Source organism: Musca domestica, unplaced genomic scaffold (assembly GCF_030504385.1).
Source record: "Musca domestica strain aabys unplaced genomic scaffold, Musca_domestica.polishedcontigs.V.1.1 74, whole genome shotgun sequence".
Taxonomy (NCBI): domain Eukaryota; kingdom Metazoa; phylum Arthropoda; class Insecta; order Diptera; family Muscidae; genus Musca; species Musca domestica.
The window spans coordinates 795,035-813,213 of record NW_026712391.1 but is presented as its reverse complement, the minus strand read 5'-3'; the positions used below and the strand labels follow the sequence as shown (position 1 = coordinate 813,213).

At 35.6% G+C, this 18,179-nt stretch overlaps 1 protein-coding gene across 3 annotated transcripts in view; it reads right to left on the bottom strand.

The window, feature by feature from the left end:
• The window catches only part of LOC101897363 (trichohyalin), a 286,523-nt gene that overhangs the window by 185,715 nt on the left and 82,629 nt on the right, over positions 1-18,179 (bottom strand). The window contains exon 2 of one of the 3 annotated variants that reach the window (XM_059130411.1): positions 17,363-17,482. The exons of the other annotated variants lie outside the window; for them this stretch is intronic. The gene's annotated coding sequence lies outside the window, so the exon portion shown is untranslated. The remainder of the gene's footprint in view (positions 1-17,362; positions 17,483-18,179) is intronic. 3 annotated transcript variants of the gene reach the window in all.

The window sequence follows — 18,179 nt, the reverse complement described above, 5'->3', positions numbered from 1 at the left end:
ACCTTTTTGGCCGCAGACCTTGGACATTCCAACAGGACTCAGCACCATCGCACTCAGTGCGCGCCTACCAAGAATGGTTACAAAATGAGGTTCCTCGCTTCATTTCCAGCGCGCAATGGCCACCAAAATCTGCGGATACCAATCCGTTGGACTATTGTGTCTGGAGTAATTTGGGAAAGCAAGGATGGCACTAAAAATACCAAATTGTCGATCACCTCTAGCAAGCGCTTCGCCGGGAAAGGGCCAAAATATTGCAGAGCAAAATTCGGACAGCGTGTGATGGTGTGACAAATCTAAACTTATTCTAAAATTTGATGCTATTTCCGACATTTTTTGCTTTCATTCAATAAAATTTTAAAAAGAAAGTGTAAAAATTATGGCGCTTGAATTTGTTGCAGTTTTTTATCTCACCCTTTATGTATTTTTATACCCATTTTTAGACATTTATTTGACTGAAAAGTACGATTTCGATGAACTGTATGAATTCATCGTATTAAGGTAAAAAGCACTCACAAATTCGCTTAAATTAGATTCCTTTTTCCCCATAAGAAGTAACGGGCATTTGCTGGTAAATACTAGAAATAGAGGTAGATAAATAGGAAGATAGCCTATAGATAAGCATTTGATCAGATATGTAGATAAATATTTTAATATTTAGAAAGTTGAGGGATAGAAAAATTTATAGATAGATTTCCTTCTGATTTTTAAAATTCAATTCAAAACTATATAAATTGAATCATTCATTATTAAAAATTTAAAGCAAAAACATTCAAAAAATTCTTAAAATATTTTTCCCAAATAACAAACGGAATCATTGACCTCTGTTCGAAAAACAAAAAAAAAAAAAAAAACAAAAAACTACTTGAAATATTTCAGAAGCACACCAACTAGCTTCATTAATAAATTTATAACCCGTGGCACATGGCTATCAACGACTCTGTTGTGAACTATTAAAATAAGCCATTTAACATGACGGGGCATGGTGTGCCTCTTGTCCATAAATGATCCAATTAAATTTAGATAAAAAGACAAATGTATTCGGAATGGAAAAACTAGAAACAAAATCTTGAATAAATAAATGGGTGGATGGCTGACAAAAACACACAAAAACATTGAACAGATATTTTCTTTGAATTTTTTTTTTTTAATATTTTTTTTTGTCTTCACACAGGTGTTCTGCGTATTTTGTTGCGTGTATTGCGAAAAGAAACAAAATTGTGGTTTTTAGAGAAAAAAAAAAAAACAAAATAAAATATTTTTCTTAGTCTGAACTCCCACACATGGGGCGAAAAAATAATGTCTATAAACAAATAAATTGCGTAGGCAAAATTATAAAAAAAATATATTTTCTTGAAAATGCCTACCGGCATAATTTTCATCTCCGAAAGTTAGCTGTCAAAACAAAAATCCTCATTTTGAATAATTTAGGGTTTGAGTGTGATATTTATCATGTGTGAAATGTTAAAAAAAATTGTCGCTTTAGAATTTAGTAAGAAAATAAAGAAACTAAAAAAATTGCACTTTGTATTTTTTTAATAACTTCTTTTGAGAGAGCTTTTAAATCATTCCCCTAAGTATGACATATTTGTTCAATCCTGGTGATAGTTTCCAAACAATTTTAATCAGACGTCTAGGAGTTGAGGATTATAAATGTAATTCTTTATAACCAAAAATTGGTGAAGTGGTTGAAAAGGAATTTAAGGTTTGGGTGTCTATTTTGCTTTTCTACAAAAATTCGGGGATTTTGGTCCGGTCGCCATTTGAATTTTTATAACCTCCGTCATACTATGGAGGGTATATTAACTTTGTCATTCCGTTTGTAACTCCTCGAAATACTCATGTCAGACCTAACAAAGTATATATATTCTTGATCAGCGTAAAATTCTAAGTCGATTTAGCGATGTCCGTCTGTCTGTTGTAATCACGCTATCTTTCGAATGAATTGAGATAGATGGCTAAAATTTTGCACACATGTTTATTTTTCCAGTAGGCAGGTTAAGTTCGTAAATGGGCCATGTAGGTCCACGCTTTCATATAGCCCCCATATAACGGTACCTCCTGATATTCGGTATTTTGATTATTTTAGCGACATTATTCACCGGAATTGTTTCAAATTTGTTATTTGAAGTTCCAAATGGATACTACACCCTAAGATATAAAAATTGTCTGTGCAAGTCCATGTCTTCGTATAGCCCCCATATAACGGTACCTCCCGATATTCGGTATTTTGATGAATTTAGTGACATTTTTCCCGGAAATAATTTAAAATTTGGTATTTGAAGTTCAAAATGAATGCCACAGCCTAAGACAGAAATTTGTCTGTGCAGGTCCACGTCTTCGTATAGCCCCCATATAACGGTACCTCCCGATATTCGGTATTTTGATGATTTTAACGACATTATTCACCGGAATTGTTTCAAAATTGGTATTTGTAGTTCGTTATGGGAACTACAGTCTGTGACAGAAAATTGTCTGTGCGGGTCCAGGTCTTCGTATAGGTCCCATATATCAGTACCTCCCTATATTCGGTATTTTGACGATTTTAGGTACAATATCCACCGAAATTGTTTGAGATGTGGTATTTGAAGTTCGAAATGGATGCTACAGCCTGTGACAGAAAATTGTACCTATACCTGCATAGGTACAGGTCTTCGCACAGCTCCGATATTACGGTACCTCCCTATATACGATATTTTGATGATTTTAGCTACATCATTCACAGTTTATTTCAAGTTTCGAATTTGAATATGGTAATGGCTTATGACAAACAATGCCTATGTATTTCCACGTCGTATAGACCCCAATATAACGGTTATATTCGGCATTTTTAAAATTTTAACAGAATTTTTTAAGGATTTTATTTTTTGAAAATTTCCAAATTCTTTGCAAATGGTGGAGGTTATTCAAAGTTCGGCCCGACCGAACTTACTGCTTTTTAACTTGTTTTACCCTTAAAGAAATCACGACATTTGATCAAGAGGTCTCTGCAAAATGTTTTTTAAAATTCCACTTATTTTGGGGAAAGAGATATTCATAAAAAAGTTTGGTCAGGAGTCCTTAAAGAAATTTATCTTAAAAATCCACGAATTTTGGACATGACATGCAGCAAATGTTATTCATAAAAGGCCGCGGAATTTTATTCAGTAGATCTTTAAAAACTATTCAAAATCCAAGAGAGAGTTTTATTCAGCAGATCTTTAAAAACTATTCAAAATCCAAGAGTTTTATTCAAGAGGTTCTTGAAAAGAATCTTTAAAAAGCAACAATTTTTGATCAGGAGGTCTTTCAAAAGAGTTGCTTAAAAATTCTAGAGTTGAAAAATTCTTATCCAAGAGTTTTGGTCAGGAGATCCTAAAAAAATTGATTTAGTCGAGAGGTCCTTGAAACTTTTTCATAAAATTCCCTTCAGTTTTGATCAGAAGATCGCTGAAATTTATTTTTAAGCAAACCCCTAGTTTTTCGTCAGAAGATCTTTGAAATTTTTGCTTGATCAAAAGGTGGTTAAAATTATTTGAAATACTCTTGAAAAAGACTCTCAAAAAAATCAGGAGATATAGACAGGAAGTCCTAGAAAAATTCTTAAAAAATTTAAAAATTTTGGTCAGGAGGTCCTCGAATTTTTTTTCTAAAAGTATCTACTATTTTTCGGTATGGTATGGTTGAAAACATTTTCTTTTTCTTGAAAAATATACCTAAAAAAATATACATTAGTCACGAGGTCATAAAAATTGAAAAATTTCATGAGTTTTCGTCAGGATGTTTGAGAGAAAATTTAAAAAAAAAACAACGAGTTTTATTCCGAAGGTTCTTAAAAAATTCTTAAAAATCCACAAGTTTTGATCAGTCGTTCATTGATAACTTATATTGGTCTTTAAAAATTGTCCTAAAATTTTTTTATTGTTTTTATGAGAATTTTCTTGAAATCCACGAGTTTTGTCAAGAACTTCTCAAAATTCCACGAGGATTCATTAGAAGGTCTCTCTTAAGGTCCTTGAAAAAAATCTTAAAAAACATTCATGAGCTTTTTTTGGAGGTCCTTGCAAAAATATTCTTAGAAAAATGTCTTCAAGTGGCTTTGAAAAAAAAATTGCTTAGAAAAATTTACGAAAATGGGTTTTCAAGAGGATTCTTAAATTATGTACGAAGTATGCTCAGATTTTTGAAAACCCTATATCGAGGAGTTTGGTCCGAAAAAACGTTAAAATCCTCTTAGAACCTTGGACCTTCTCATAAAAAAAACAAACCCTGTATCGGTAATAGTCCGATAAACGATTTTCTTATTTTGTCGGAAATATACAAAATATATTGTCTTGTGAATGTCGACATGGCCACATCTTTAAGAATTTCGACCTATGTTTAGGCTACTTATGTTGTAATATCTTAAAATTTGAGTCTTGGAAGAAAAATAAAACGAATTCTTAATCATCGTGTTATCGATACTCCCTTTCTTTATTAATTTTACGTGTTTAAATGTTTTCATTTTACTTTTCTTTCAATCTCATTTTTTCGGCAAAATCTCTATATTCTGGTATAGATTTTAATTATATTTACAAATCCCATCAATCTCCCACCCCGCAGAATTTATGTTGGATTCAAAGCCCATTAAATGTGTCATCATTGACAATTATTTGTGAAAATAGAAGCGTGATAAATATATTTCCCAGAAATATTTTCCAAAAATCCACCTTATTCTCCTTCTCCCTCCCCTCACATCATTTCTTCCATGGCTGTTGCCCTTGGCTTAACTTAACAAATGTTTGAGGAAATTTCCTGCCTAACTCAAATAAGCCTAATTGATTCCATGAAAATGTAAATATGTTTCGTGTTAAGGCTTATCCTTGATGCCAATAAAATCAACATCTTCGTGCAGTGTGTCTCTCGCTCTCACCTCGTCTCTTCCTTGCTTTACTACCTCTCTCTCTCTCTATATCTGAGTAACGAGTGTGTGACATTATTGACATATTTTTGTTGTTTTCTTCCGTTTTCGGTTTATTTTGCATGTGATGACAACATTATATCCAACTACCCAGAAGCTTTCAGTTTTAAGGATTTACGTGGCAGAGATGGAGGGAGGAGGAGGCAGAAGACGCTTCTGTGATTGAACAGAGTCATGGCCAATGTCGCAAGTATGTGTGTTGGTGTGTGTGTGTGGGTTGTGTACTTGTGTTTGTTCATTTCATCATGTATTATGGATGTTCTCTACTTAGCCGAGTTAAAAGGATAATGGATGTAGTACAACGTTCTTTTTGGGCTAATTCTGTTGTCACTAAACTCTATAAATCTCTGGTTGGTTGGTGTTGACCTTCCATTAAATTGCTAGGAAATCTCTTATGTAAATATCTGCTTCTTTGGTAGGTCAAATATTTACATAAGAAGCATGGATTTGTTTTCAATGAAAATGTGAAATTTTTTTAATCATTAGAATTTAATACAAATCTGGTCTCTATATATTTTTAGTTCACTTATCCCACCCAAATATATTATACTCATACCACATTCACCTTTGTAGTGATTGAAGACTATAATTAATCACAGGAGAAATATGGCTCACAATTTAAGAAATCTGGGGTGTTTTAACACTTTGTGCTACGATGACAAATATCAATAGTCGCATTATGTGTCTAAAAGCTTCAAAATATCTCAAGTTTTACATATGACCCACTCCACGTTGTTAGCTAACAAGTCATATCAAAAGATCTTCAAAATTGTGATACAATTATATGATGGCTATGCCAACTCGTGGACTGATGATTGCTATTTTCAATCTCATTTTCTCGATCAGCCTAAAATTCCATGGAAGGACATTACAGGGTTGCCCATATTCGACGGACCTTTGGGACCTTTGGGCCCATTCCAATCGACGAGGCTTGTCCGCAGGCAACATTCTTTGCGTCAATTGAATTTTTGTACGGGAACAAATGCAAATCAATGCGACTAATCCGTTGTAAAGTGGACCGAGCCATGCCCAACTGCTGAGAACGGCGTTTTTGGGATGTTCTTGGGGACCTCTCAACACTGGCTCGTACGGCAGCGATATTCTCGGCCGATCGCCTTGGTCGACTTTTATATGGCCTATTCGGATTAGAAAGAGCCTTACCAGTCGAGAATTGTTCGTATAAACGCTTAATGGTGTTCTTAGAAAGCGCACTTCTCACATTTTTTAATGTTTTAAAAGCACGTTGTGTTTTCACAATTGACTTCTTCTGTTGAATGTAAATTTCAACTATTTCAGAGCGCTCGCGTGGCGTGTATTGGTTCATGATAAAAATCTGCTTGGACTGACGCTTCAAACGCGGTATGTCATTAAGCGATGTGACATCTCTGTCAAAAGTTATGGCGTTGCCAGATGGGTCCGTCGAATATGGGCAACCCTGTACGAAGACCTGGACCTGCATAGACAATTTTCTGTCACAGACTGTAGTTCCCATCACGAACTCTAAATACGTAATTTGAAACAATTCCTGTGAATAATTACTCTAAAATCATCAAAATACCGAATATCGGGAGGTACCGTTATATGGGGGCTATATGAAAACGTGCACCTACATATAACCTGCCTACTGGACAAATAAACATGTGTGCAAAATTTTAGCCTTCTATCTCAATTTGTTCGGAAGATAGCGTGATTACAACAGGCAGACGGACGGACGGACAGACAGGCAGGCGGACATCGCTAAATCGACTCAGAGGTTTTTACGCTGATTAAGAATATATATACTTTGTTGGGTCTGACATGAGTATTTCGAGGAGTCACAAAGGGAATGACAAAGTAAATACTCCCTTCATAGTATGGTGGAGGGTATAAAATTAGTTATTTGTTTTGATTGGTTTGTGAGTAGAATCTGCTCGATTTTGAACGAATTTCGCACCAAGGTTCAAATTTTGCCCGGTTTTAATGCTCTCAGGAGTGCTCGCCATCGAATTCGAGCGAATTTCGCTCCCTGTACAAATTCGAACGAGTTTTTCGGTGGTCTTGTTTATATCCTAGCCCCATTAGTAACCCCTTACGCTGCAATATACAGAATTCTAGCAGCTCTTAAACACAGGTTTCACCCAACTTCTTCGTTGCTCTTTGTAGCCTTGTTATATTTTTTATACCCTCAGCCTTATAGCTACAATATGGATACATATTATTTTATATATGGACAAAATATGTCTCATCGGAATAACTGTTGTCGACCCAGGTCTATTTGGGCGAAAAGTAATTCAGGACATTCGGAGTCTGTTTTGAAAGAAGGAGTATCCATACGATTTAGTACAATGAAATATTTTCCTTACCACCAGTTAAGCGAAGACCATAAGGTTCTTCCAATTTTTTTCCCTAAAAGGTACTTGAGTTTCGATCAGGATATCCATGAAAAATTTCCTTAAAACCCATCAGTTTTCTTTTTCAAAAAATTCTCTCCAGATGCTTTGATTGAAAATTCTTCTTGAAAAGACCTCAAGTTTGGCCTTGAAAACTATCTTCAAAAATTCACGACTTTTTATTAGGCTCACTCCTTCTGGATCCCGCCCACAGAAGTTCAAATGTTTTGAAAAAATAATCAAAGTTGTTATATTGTGTTCAAACTTGGCACATGGCTTAATTAAGGTACGACTTTGATTAGAATCAAAACTGGACAATATTGGTCCACTCATTCCTGTACTTCCCTCACAAAAAATCAATTCGTTTAAAGTGGGCAGTTAATGTCGGATTTCCCCCAAAATTTCCACATCCTATTATTATTCCCTCAGTCATATGGCGCGATTCATCCAAATAACAATTGTACACCCAGGTATCTTTGGACCAAATCCGTTTCAGGACATTTGAAGTCGGTTTAGCGATGCCCAATCTGGCTGGTGCGTACGATAACTCTCGAAGGGAGTATCCGATTTGATCCAAACTTGGTACATCGTAATATTATTGTCAAACATAGATCAAGTTCGGAGATGGGCAGTATCGGTCCACTCCTTCTGGTACCTCCCTCACAAAAGGTAAACATTTTTAAAGGAAATATTTTACTACATAGAAAGAGTAAGGATAATCTGATTGTGCTTCAACTTTGGAAATCCTAATTTAGATTAGTGCTAGGTAAGGTGCGAAAGTCCACTCCATCAAGTACCTCCCCCACAAAGGGTCAAAATTTTGAATAATTATAACTCTTATAAAATGTGACTGTGTGTCCGATTGTCTCCAAATCACAATCTTTTTATTGACCAAAGAATCTGCTGTGAAGATGGGATATATCGGTCCACCCCTTCTGGTACCTCCCCCATAAAGGGTCAACATTTTGAATATCCATGAGGCTCATAAAACGAGAATTTAACATCCGATTCCATACGGACTTGCTACACCTCAATATTTTCATTTACACAAGATCTGGTAAAAAGCTGGTAGAGATTGAACAATTCCTTCTAGTACCTTCCCCACATAGGGTTTCAAGATTTTGAAAAACAAAACGCTCCAAAAAAGCAAAATAAGCATCCAACTCCCTTCAAATTTCACACACACACAAACATTTTTGCTAACACAAGTTCTATTGTGAAGATGAAATATATCTGCCAACCCATTCTGGTGCCTTACCCACAAAGGTTCGTAATTTTCAGTACTTTTATCTGAACTTTTACTTACTTTTATCGGAACAAGTCAGCGATTCTTTACAACTTACAATATCTAATTATTTCTCACAACCAGAAACCTGATATGAATATGGCATTTATGATTCCGCATGCAATTGGATATAAATGTTCGATCTTCTTGTAATTTTGGCAATTTCAATATTTTTATCTGTTTTAGATGAGGTATGAAAATGGAATACTTCGGTCCCCTATATCTGGTACCTCACCCAAAGCCAACTTCTTTCAGAAACTACAATTTCCACATTTCCTCTAATTCTACTTTAGCCCCGCGTTAACAATTTCACATTCTCTTTCCATTTCACCTTTCTTCATGTCTTACGGTAGTACACATGGAAATAAACAAAAGACAAATAGGAATCATAAAAAGAAAATGTTAACATTTTGTGGCTCAAGGGGGTTTTAGAAGAGCCAACAGCTTTGGATACAATCACTGTCAGCAGAACAGAAAAAAAGAAAAACCGAACGAACATACAATCATAAATTCATGTTTCATAATTCACTTTTGTACACCTCCTCCCCTGCACCTCCCCACTCCCTGCGCAAAGTAGTTGTGCTTTTTTTCTTTTTTTTTTTTGCTTCTTCTTTTTTTCTGGTATCTGCCGGAAACTGCTACTGCCAATGGCATTTCCGTTCAAATTGCGTTTTTTTTTTTTTGTTGATGATGATATTTATTCATACATATGTAAATATTATTTTATTGACTAATAAAATATCTAAAAGGAATTACTTAATGTCATGTGGGAGGAATGTGGAGGAGACGGAGATACAATTCTCATGTGTGTGTGTGTTGTATGGCATTGGTGGTCATGATATCTAGGCAAGGAAGCCACTGAAGCTTATCTTGGCTTATTGTGTATTTTTTTTTATTTTTCTATTCTATGTGTGCTTGAAAGAATTCTATGCTAAAGGCTTTGATTCAATTTCCTTTTTCCATTGAAAATGAAGACGAATTTTTTGTTTGGTTATCAGATAAAATTAAAGATTTTTTTTTATTCTATGGGAATTTAAAAATTTTTAAAGCAAATGCTTGTAGAAATCTCAAAACTAGCAAAGTCTTATAAATTCCAGAAGAGAGCAGTGAATTCTTTAAAAAAGTCCTTATTGCAAAAATTGAGATAGAGTGGAGGAGACTATAAATGGATAAAATTGAGGGTATATTAAATTTGTCATTCCGTTTGCATCACCTGGACCCAAGTTTTAAACACTGACATCATTAGAGACCTGAATAACAAATATCGGGATTCCAGCCTTATTCCTTCACCCAATACCAAATTTAATGTCAGTTGGAAGTTTTTGAAAACAAATATAGGACGCATTTCCAAAACCACCTCCACATCATAATCACAGACACCAATATAGACCTAAATAACAAATTTCGGGATTCCAGCCCTATTCCTTCACACAATACCAGTTTTAGTATTAGTAAAAGTTTCCTTCAAATATAGGACGCATTTCCAAAACCACTTCAATATCTTAACCACAGACACCAACATTTGAGACCTAAAAACCGAATTTCGGGATTCCTGCTTTATTCCTTCACCCAATATCATGTTAAAACAAGCTCCCAATATTAAATATAGGCCTTTGAAATTTTACACAGAAAGTGACATAATTCGTAGGGATTGAAAATGCTTCCAAAAACGGCACCTCCCGGTTTTCCTGTTTTCGGTATTTTAGAGCCTTCTGTTTCTAATTCCAATACTATCAGCTGCAGTTCCTCCAAGGTATTACCTCCATATTTAAGGGATTTGTCGTATGTCCACGATAATTTGTAATCACCCTACAGGTCGCAATTATGGCCCGATCCTCATGGAATTGTGCATGGTGGTGGAGGGGATCGCAAAACATTAAGGGGTTAAAATTTATCAAAAAACAGAGAGATTTCTCGATTTTACAGTAGCTCTTGGGGTCACAATTAGAGACCAATCGACTCGAAATTTTACATGGGGCTAGAATTTAGGCCTGGGGAAAAGCCTACCAATTTGGACCGTCATCGGAGAATATTTAGAGGGAAAAATATACCATAACATTTATTAAATACGATTTTTTTTAAATACGAAATTTTCCACTAATCCGCGAATATTTTTAATTCCGCCGAAATCACAATAAAACGAGAAGGTGACTCCTGATGTTTACATTGATGCTGATATCCAAGATATCGGTCATATAGCAAAATAGTTACAATCTGTGTATATCAAAGAAGGGGGGACGTTAGGTAAACCGCTTAAGTAAACCGCTCGAGATCGGCTGGACAGATTTTGACAATTCTCACCAATTCAGAATGGCCTTCTGACGGGATAAAATCTAAAAAAGTCGTGTAAAAATATATCTATAAAACTGTGGGGTTTTTCTTCTTTTTAACCCTCATCCATATGATGTAGCGTTTTGGCCGCATCAAATAATATACACCCTCTATATAATTTTACACGGCCAAAACGTGCCTCATCAAAATAACGGTTTTCGACTCCAGGTCTCTTTGGACCAAATCCGTTTCAGGCCATTTGGAGTCGATCGTCCGTCTTTCTGTCTGACTGGTGCTAGACACCGGGATTATCCGATTTGGTCTAAACTTGGTACGTCGTAATATTATTATCAAACTTAGATCGAGTTCGGAGATGGGCAATTTCTGGTGCGAAAATGGAAAATATCGGCCCCCTCCACCAAGTGCTTCCCCCAAGGGTCAAAATTTGGAATAATTACAAATTTTATGAAATTTGGTGTAAGAGTCCGATTGTCTTTAAATTACACGCATGACAATATTTTTATTAACCCGAGGTCTGGTATAAAGATTAAATATATCGCTCCACTGCTTCTGGTACTTCCCCCACAAAGGGTCAAAATTTTGAATAAACAAAACGATCACAAAATCCGTAATAAGCATCTGGTTCTCTTCATATTTCACACATCCTATTATTTGTACTAGCACAAGACCTGCTGTGAAGATGGGATATATCGGTCTATTCCCTTTCGTACCTCCCCCGCCAAGGGTCAAATTTTGAATATTTATAACTTTTAAAAGATGCTATGCAAGAGTACAATTTTCTTCAAATTTCACACATCACAATATTTTTATTATCCCAAGGTCTGGTGCGAAGATGGAATATATCAGTCCGCTCCTTTTGGTACCTTCCCCACAAAGGTTCAACATTTTGAATATTCATGAAGCTCATAAAACACGAAATTAACATCCGATTTCATCCAGACTTGGCACATATAAATATTTTCACCAACACAAGATCTGTTATAAAGATGGTAGAGGTCGGGCCATTCCTTCTGGTACCTTCCCACAAAAGGTCAACATTTTGAATAACCGAAACGATCAAAAAATCCGAATTAAACATCCGGTTCTCTTCATATTTCACACATCTTGGTATTTCTACTAACACAAGATTTGCAGTGAAGATTGGGTATATCGGTACACCTCTTCGGGTACCTCCTCCACCAAGGGTCAACATTTTTAACATCCATGAAACATATAAAACGCGAAATCAACATCCGATTCCATTCAGACCTGGCACATCTCAATATTCCCGTCCACCCTTTATCTGCTATAAATGAGGTAGATATAGGACTATCCCTTCTGGTACATCTCCGATATAAGTATCCATTTATTTTTATATTTCACACATCCTAGTATTTCTACTAACACAAGATTTACAGTGAATACGAGGTATATCGGTGCACCTCTTCGGTTTCCTCCCCCTATAAAGGGTCAAAATGTTGAATATCCATGAAACTCATAAAATGCGAAAATAACATCCGATTCTTTTCAAACTAGGTACATCTCAATATTTCCATCAACACAATATCTGTGTTAACGATTGAAGAGATCGGCTACCTCCCCCACATAGGGTTCAAAATTTTGAAAAACATAAATAAATTCATAAATTGCGAAAAAAACATCGAACTCTTTTCAAATTGCACATATACAAACTTTTTTGCTAACACAAGAACTGTTATAAAGATGACAAATCCCCTTCTGGTACCTCACCCACAAGGGTCACAATTTCCATTACTTTTATCTGTCATAACTTGCGAAGTTTTCTCTTCATTATTGATTTGCAAAATCAATTATCTCTGCAATTCTAATTCAAAATTGCCGAAGTGTGCATAACCCACCTACCGGCACACCATCTCCGCACCCACATCATTAAGAACTTGTAAAGGATAACTGATGACTGTTCATTTTTACATGCAATTACATACCGAACAATGTCCTGACAAATTTCACTGCATTTGACAGACAAAGAAACCGAAAATCTTCAAATTGACATTATCGATTTGGTCAATTAACCATAATTGGCACATTCATAATTCATAATCCACCACCGCCACCAATACTACCACCAAGGAAAATGTATGCGTGTCGGAGCCAACGAATGCCGTGTAATAGGGATGGGAGTTTACTTGTCTTAGGGGGGATAATAAATACACAACACACACACATACACGTACTCCAGTGATGTGGGTATCAACTTTTGCCCCTGACTTTTGGCTGTTATGTCAATACATAATGATCGATTGATTGACATTTCGTTGTAGTTGTGTGGTCTCTTTTAATGGTCGCCGATATTAGCATAGCATTTCAATATTAGTAGCTGTGGGTAATTTCCCCTCTCACCCTTTACACCAGCAAGGGCAATTAGAAATATTAGTAATTTTTGGTAAGAAAACGGAATGTGGACCATTAAATTATTCTACTATAGGTAAAATTGTAAAAAAATGAGGGACTAATGGCTCGTCAATGCCCGGAAAAAATGTCTAAGTCTACAATATTGAAATCTATATATCTATATATGTTACGCACCAAGATTGACCCTCGTGCAAAATGTCAAGAATCTAACTTCTGCCGTCAGTTTTGGTGCGTAGGCGCGTGATAAGGCTGAATTTTTGGAAATTCGTACTAAAAGGATACGAAAAGTACCAAACTGTACTAAATATGTAATACTTTGTATTGCACAAACGGAATGAGCTAAAATTCTGAAACTTTAAATGAGAGTCACTGATGGAATGCAGGATAGATGCACCAGAAGGGTTTTTTTTTTGTTGAAATTCGAGCATTAGTTAAAAAAAGTTCTAAAATGGTACTAGAATTCTATAATGGAACCATTTGGTATTATGCCGTCTTCGCCAATAGTAGAATCTGCCGGATTTTGAACAAATATTACTTCCACTCAAAACCGAGTTTGCTCGATATTTTTTCTGTTCCCAGAGTGTAATCGAGTGAGTTTCACTTTTTTTAACAAATTCGAATGATTTCGCTCCTGGAAGCAGGAAAAAATATCTAGCAACTTAAATTTTTCGACGTCGGTTTTGATTGGGAGCTAAATTCGAAATAAATCGAGCAGATTTTACTCTTGCGGTGCACTCTTTTGGTTTTTGTTATGCCGGTGTTGCATTTCTATGTATGTGTATTTTTATGTGAAAGATCGCCGACCTCTTCCCCCTTCTCCCCCTTTTTTCAGAATTATCTTCAGCACGCAGCAACATCAAGCCCCGTTTGATGTTACACACACGCAGACATAAATCTACTTTTAGCGATTCTCATCCCACTCTTAATTGTTCAAACAGGAGTCACTCGGGAATGCTCCCATAAAAAAAAAAGAGTGAAGAGTAAACTCCATATAAAACTTCCACACTTTGAGCAATCCAACTCGCGAGCAAGATTCGCTTCCGAGTGAAAATGAAGAAAACTGTGCTCTCTGGTATAGTGAGAACGAATAGAGCTTGAAATTATGTTATGAGAATTGAGGTTGAAAGTAAGGTTTTTTGAAATGTGTACAAAGGGTGTGAACTGTACCAATTGTTACTAAATTGTAGTTTAGAGCGAAGGGATGAGCCAGAATTTTCGAAATTTTGTATTAGAGTTCCTGTTGTTGGTAGGTTTGTGATAAAGAGGTGGTTCTGAAAATGAGTACTTCAAGTGTATAAAATTTACTAAATAGTATTATATTTGGTACAATTTGGTATAGGGTGAATAGATATTGCTTGATATCTGAAGTTTGGTTTTGAGGTCACTACTCATATGTAGCCTGGATATATGGAGGTGGTATAGACAATGTGTACTACAATATTGCGAATAGAACAAAATGGTACTAAATTTGTTGATGTGTGAATTCGAAAATTTAATATTTAGATTACCGATGATAACTGCGTTTGAGATGTGGCGGTGATTTGAAATGCGTCCTATATTTGTACGAAGAGTAGTTGGAATTGGAATTGGGCGAAGGGATGGGGATAGAATCCTCAAATTAGATATTACGGTCTCTCTTGGTATCTGGAATTGAGATATGGAGATTGTTTTGGAAATGTGTACTATAATTGATCGAAAAGTACTAAATGGTACCAAATTTGGTATTAGGTGAAGGGATATAGATACAATTCTGAAAGTACTGAATTTGGTATTGAATAGTACTGTATTTGGTATTGGCAGGATTGATAGTGCTTCAAATCTAAAATTTAGTATTAGGGTCGCTGTTTATGTGTAGTGTGGTGAACATATGAATCTGATTTCGGAAGTGTGGACTATGATTGTACGAAAATTACTAAGTGGTACTAAATTAAGCATTGGGTGAACGGATAGACCTGGAATTACGAAATAAGATATTTTCATTACTGTTGGCATCTGTGTTTGAGATTCGGCGGTGGCTTGGAAATGTGTCTTATATTTGTACGAAAAGCACTTAATGGTACTAAAGTTGGTATTGGGTGAAGTGATAAGAGTAGGAATCCTCAAATTTAATATTGAGGCCTCTGTTAGTATCTGGAATTGACATACAGGGTGAGATGAAAAAACTACAATCAACTTCAGACTGCTATCATTTCTAAGCTACTCATCCGACAGCTGTTAAAATTATTCCAGTGACAGCTCATTATATTGTTTACAAGCGTACAAAAGCATTTTGCTGAGAATTTTCTAGAAAAAAAGTTATTCGTGTTCGGTATTCAAGCGTGATAATTTGATTTCTTTATATTTGGCTGGAAAACCACAATTGGCTATTGTTAGAGCACTCCAGCATTTAAATAAATCTTTTGTGTCTTATACCATCGCTCGTTACCGTGATACTGGTAGCGTATCCCGACGCCAAGGAAGTGGACGGAAGAAAACAGCAGCAGCATCAGCAGAAATGGTTCGAAAAGTAAAAAAGCGACTTGATCGAAACCCGAGTCGCAGTGGCCGAAAAATGGCTCGTGAGCTGAACATATCGCAACATTCCATTCGGCAAATATTGAAAAATGAGCTCGGGGTAAAGCCATTGAAATTCCAAAAAGTGCAAGAACTCAAAAGAGCTAAAGAGTTGCTTCGCTTGGCCGAAAGTGGTTAACTGCCGAATTTGGTTTTCTCCGGTGAGAAAACATTCGTTGTCCAGCTGTTTGTAAACAAACAAAATGATCGGGTTTACTTGCCAAAGAGGTCAGCTGAAAATGTACACCTTCAGTTGGCCACAAGAACTAAAGCACCGGCCATGGTAATGGTGTGGGCCGCCATAACAGCCGTTGGTCGCTCTCCGCTCGTGTTAATCGCTCGTGGCATCAGAATAGATGTCGATTATTATCGCGAAAATATTCTGGAGGGTGTATTAAAGCCTTGGGCACGCAAACATTTTTGGCCGCAGACCTTGGACATTCCAACAGGACTCGACACCATCACACTCAGCACGCGCCACCTAAAAATGATTAAAAAAATGAGGTTGCCCGCTTCATTTCCAGCGCACAATGGCCACAAAAATCTCCCGGATACCAATCCGTTGGACTATTATATCTGGAGTATTTTGGAAAGCAAGGTTGGCACTAAAAAATATCAAAGTGTCGATCACCTCAAGCAAGCGCTTCGCCGGGAATGGGTCAAAATACCGCAGAGCAACATTCGGGCAGCGTGTGACGGTTTCATTGGCCGTTCAAAAGCCATAATTCGTGTCAAAGGTGACGAATTCGAACAAATCGAAAAAATATACGAAATATTCTAAAATGTGATGCTTTTTCCGACAGTTTTGCTTTCATTCAATAAAATTTAAAAAAAATTTAATGTTATTGCGTTTGACTTTGTTGCAGATTTTTTTATCTAACCCGGTATCTCTTAACTAAAATTGATTAACATCATTCGATGATTTTGATTGGCGCCTACCATGCCATATTTCACGGGAAATAAATAAATTTTATTTGACTCTTTTTATTGTTCATCAAAAGAACGCAAAATAAATTGGCGAACGAAGCGTGGGTGGCGAACTGACGACTTCCAAAACGACTCAAATTAAAATATTTTAATTTAATTCATGGAACTAGCTCTCCTCGCCAAGCCAACATAATATTTATTTTTACAAAGCTATTATCTACGATTTGCCAAAGAAGAAGTCTCGCATTGATTAATTAAGAAAACGAGCAGTTAATACCCAAACAGTTAACTAATGTTTTTATAAACTTTGTTTTTTTTTTTAAGGAATACAGTTACTTTGGCGTCATCTTTGAATTCGTTTTGCTTTGATTTTATTGCCACACATATTTCCAAATTCTTAGAACGATTATTCAAATTATTCAATGTATCGCAATATCAATTTTGAAATTAACAATCGTTAAATATATGGAACTATCGGAGAAGCCGAATCTTTGTTTGTTTTGAAAACCGGTTTGGTTTTTGAAGAATTTTCATTAATAAAAAATCAACAGCTGAAATTTATGCAAATCAAATAATTAAGGCAAACACAGAAATCTAAATAACAAATAAATCTGCACGGGCCATCTTTACCTTTTTTGGAGGTTCTCAAGTGTTGAGCATTGACAGAACCCATCCATTGACAATATTCTGATTAGTTGTTGTTACTTTGTTTGGTTAACGTTCGCCATTCGTTTGTAATTCGATACTGACCTAAAAACGAGAGATAGAGAGAGAGAAGACATAAAACGTATTAATAACTGAAAATTTTTGCTTTGAACAAATCTAGCAAATATTGGCATTTGAAATTTACAACTAATTTGACAATGAAATGCCAACAATTGACAACGCCTCTCTGTCAATTTTTGATTTTGTCCCCAACGATGTCATTGACTTGATTTATATTTTCACAAATTTCTATAGATCTTGGGGTGGTTTAGAATACGTTTTTGTTATTGAAATTAGAGATAAATGTTACCAATTAGCAAATTTAGTTTACAACGAAATTCAGGTAGTTTTTTATGTAATTTTTAAATAAAAAATGTAAATTTTCGGAATAAATTATATTCTTTTACGTAAGACGTTGAACAAAAGGACAGCCTCTGTTAAATCTACCGCATTCGAAACGTGACTTTAGAATCGAATAAAAAATATTTATATTTTGTAAAATTGAATGATGTCTTTGAATGGACTCTAAATAGTATCAGTCGGTTTTGCGGACAATGTATATGCCAGCCTTGGGTTATGATTATTCTAAATGTTGAACCTTTATGGGGGAGGTTCCGAAGCAGTTGGCCATTATTGCTCAATTCGTATATGACCTAAGTCTGATATAAGTATTATAATCCATACTTGGCCTACTTCCTAACTTTATATGAGATATGTGCAAATTTTTGGAAAATGAGGAAAT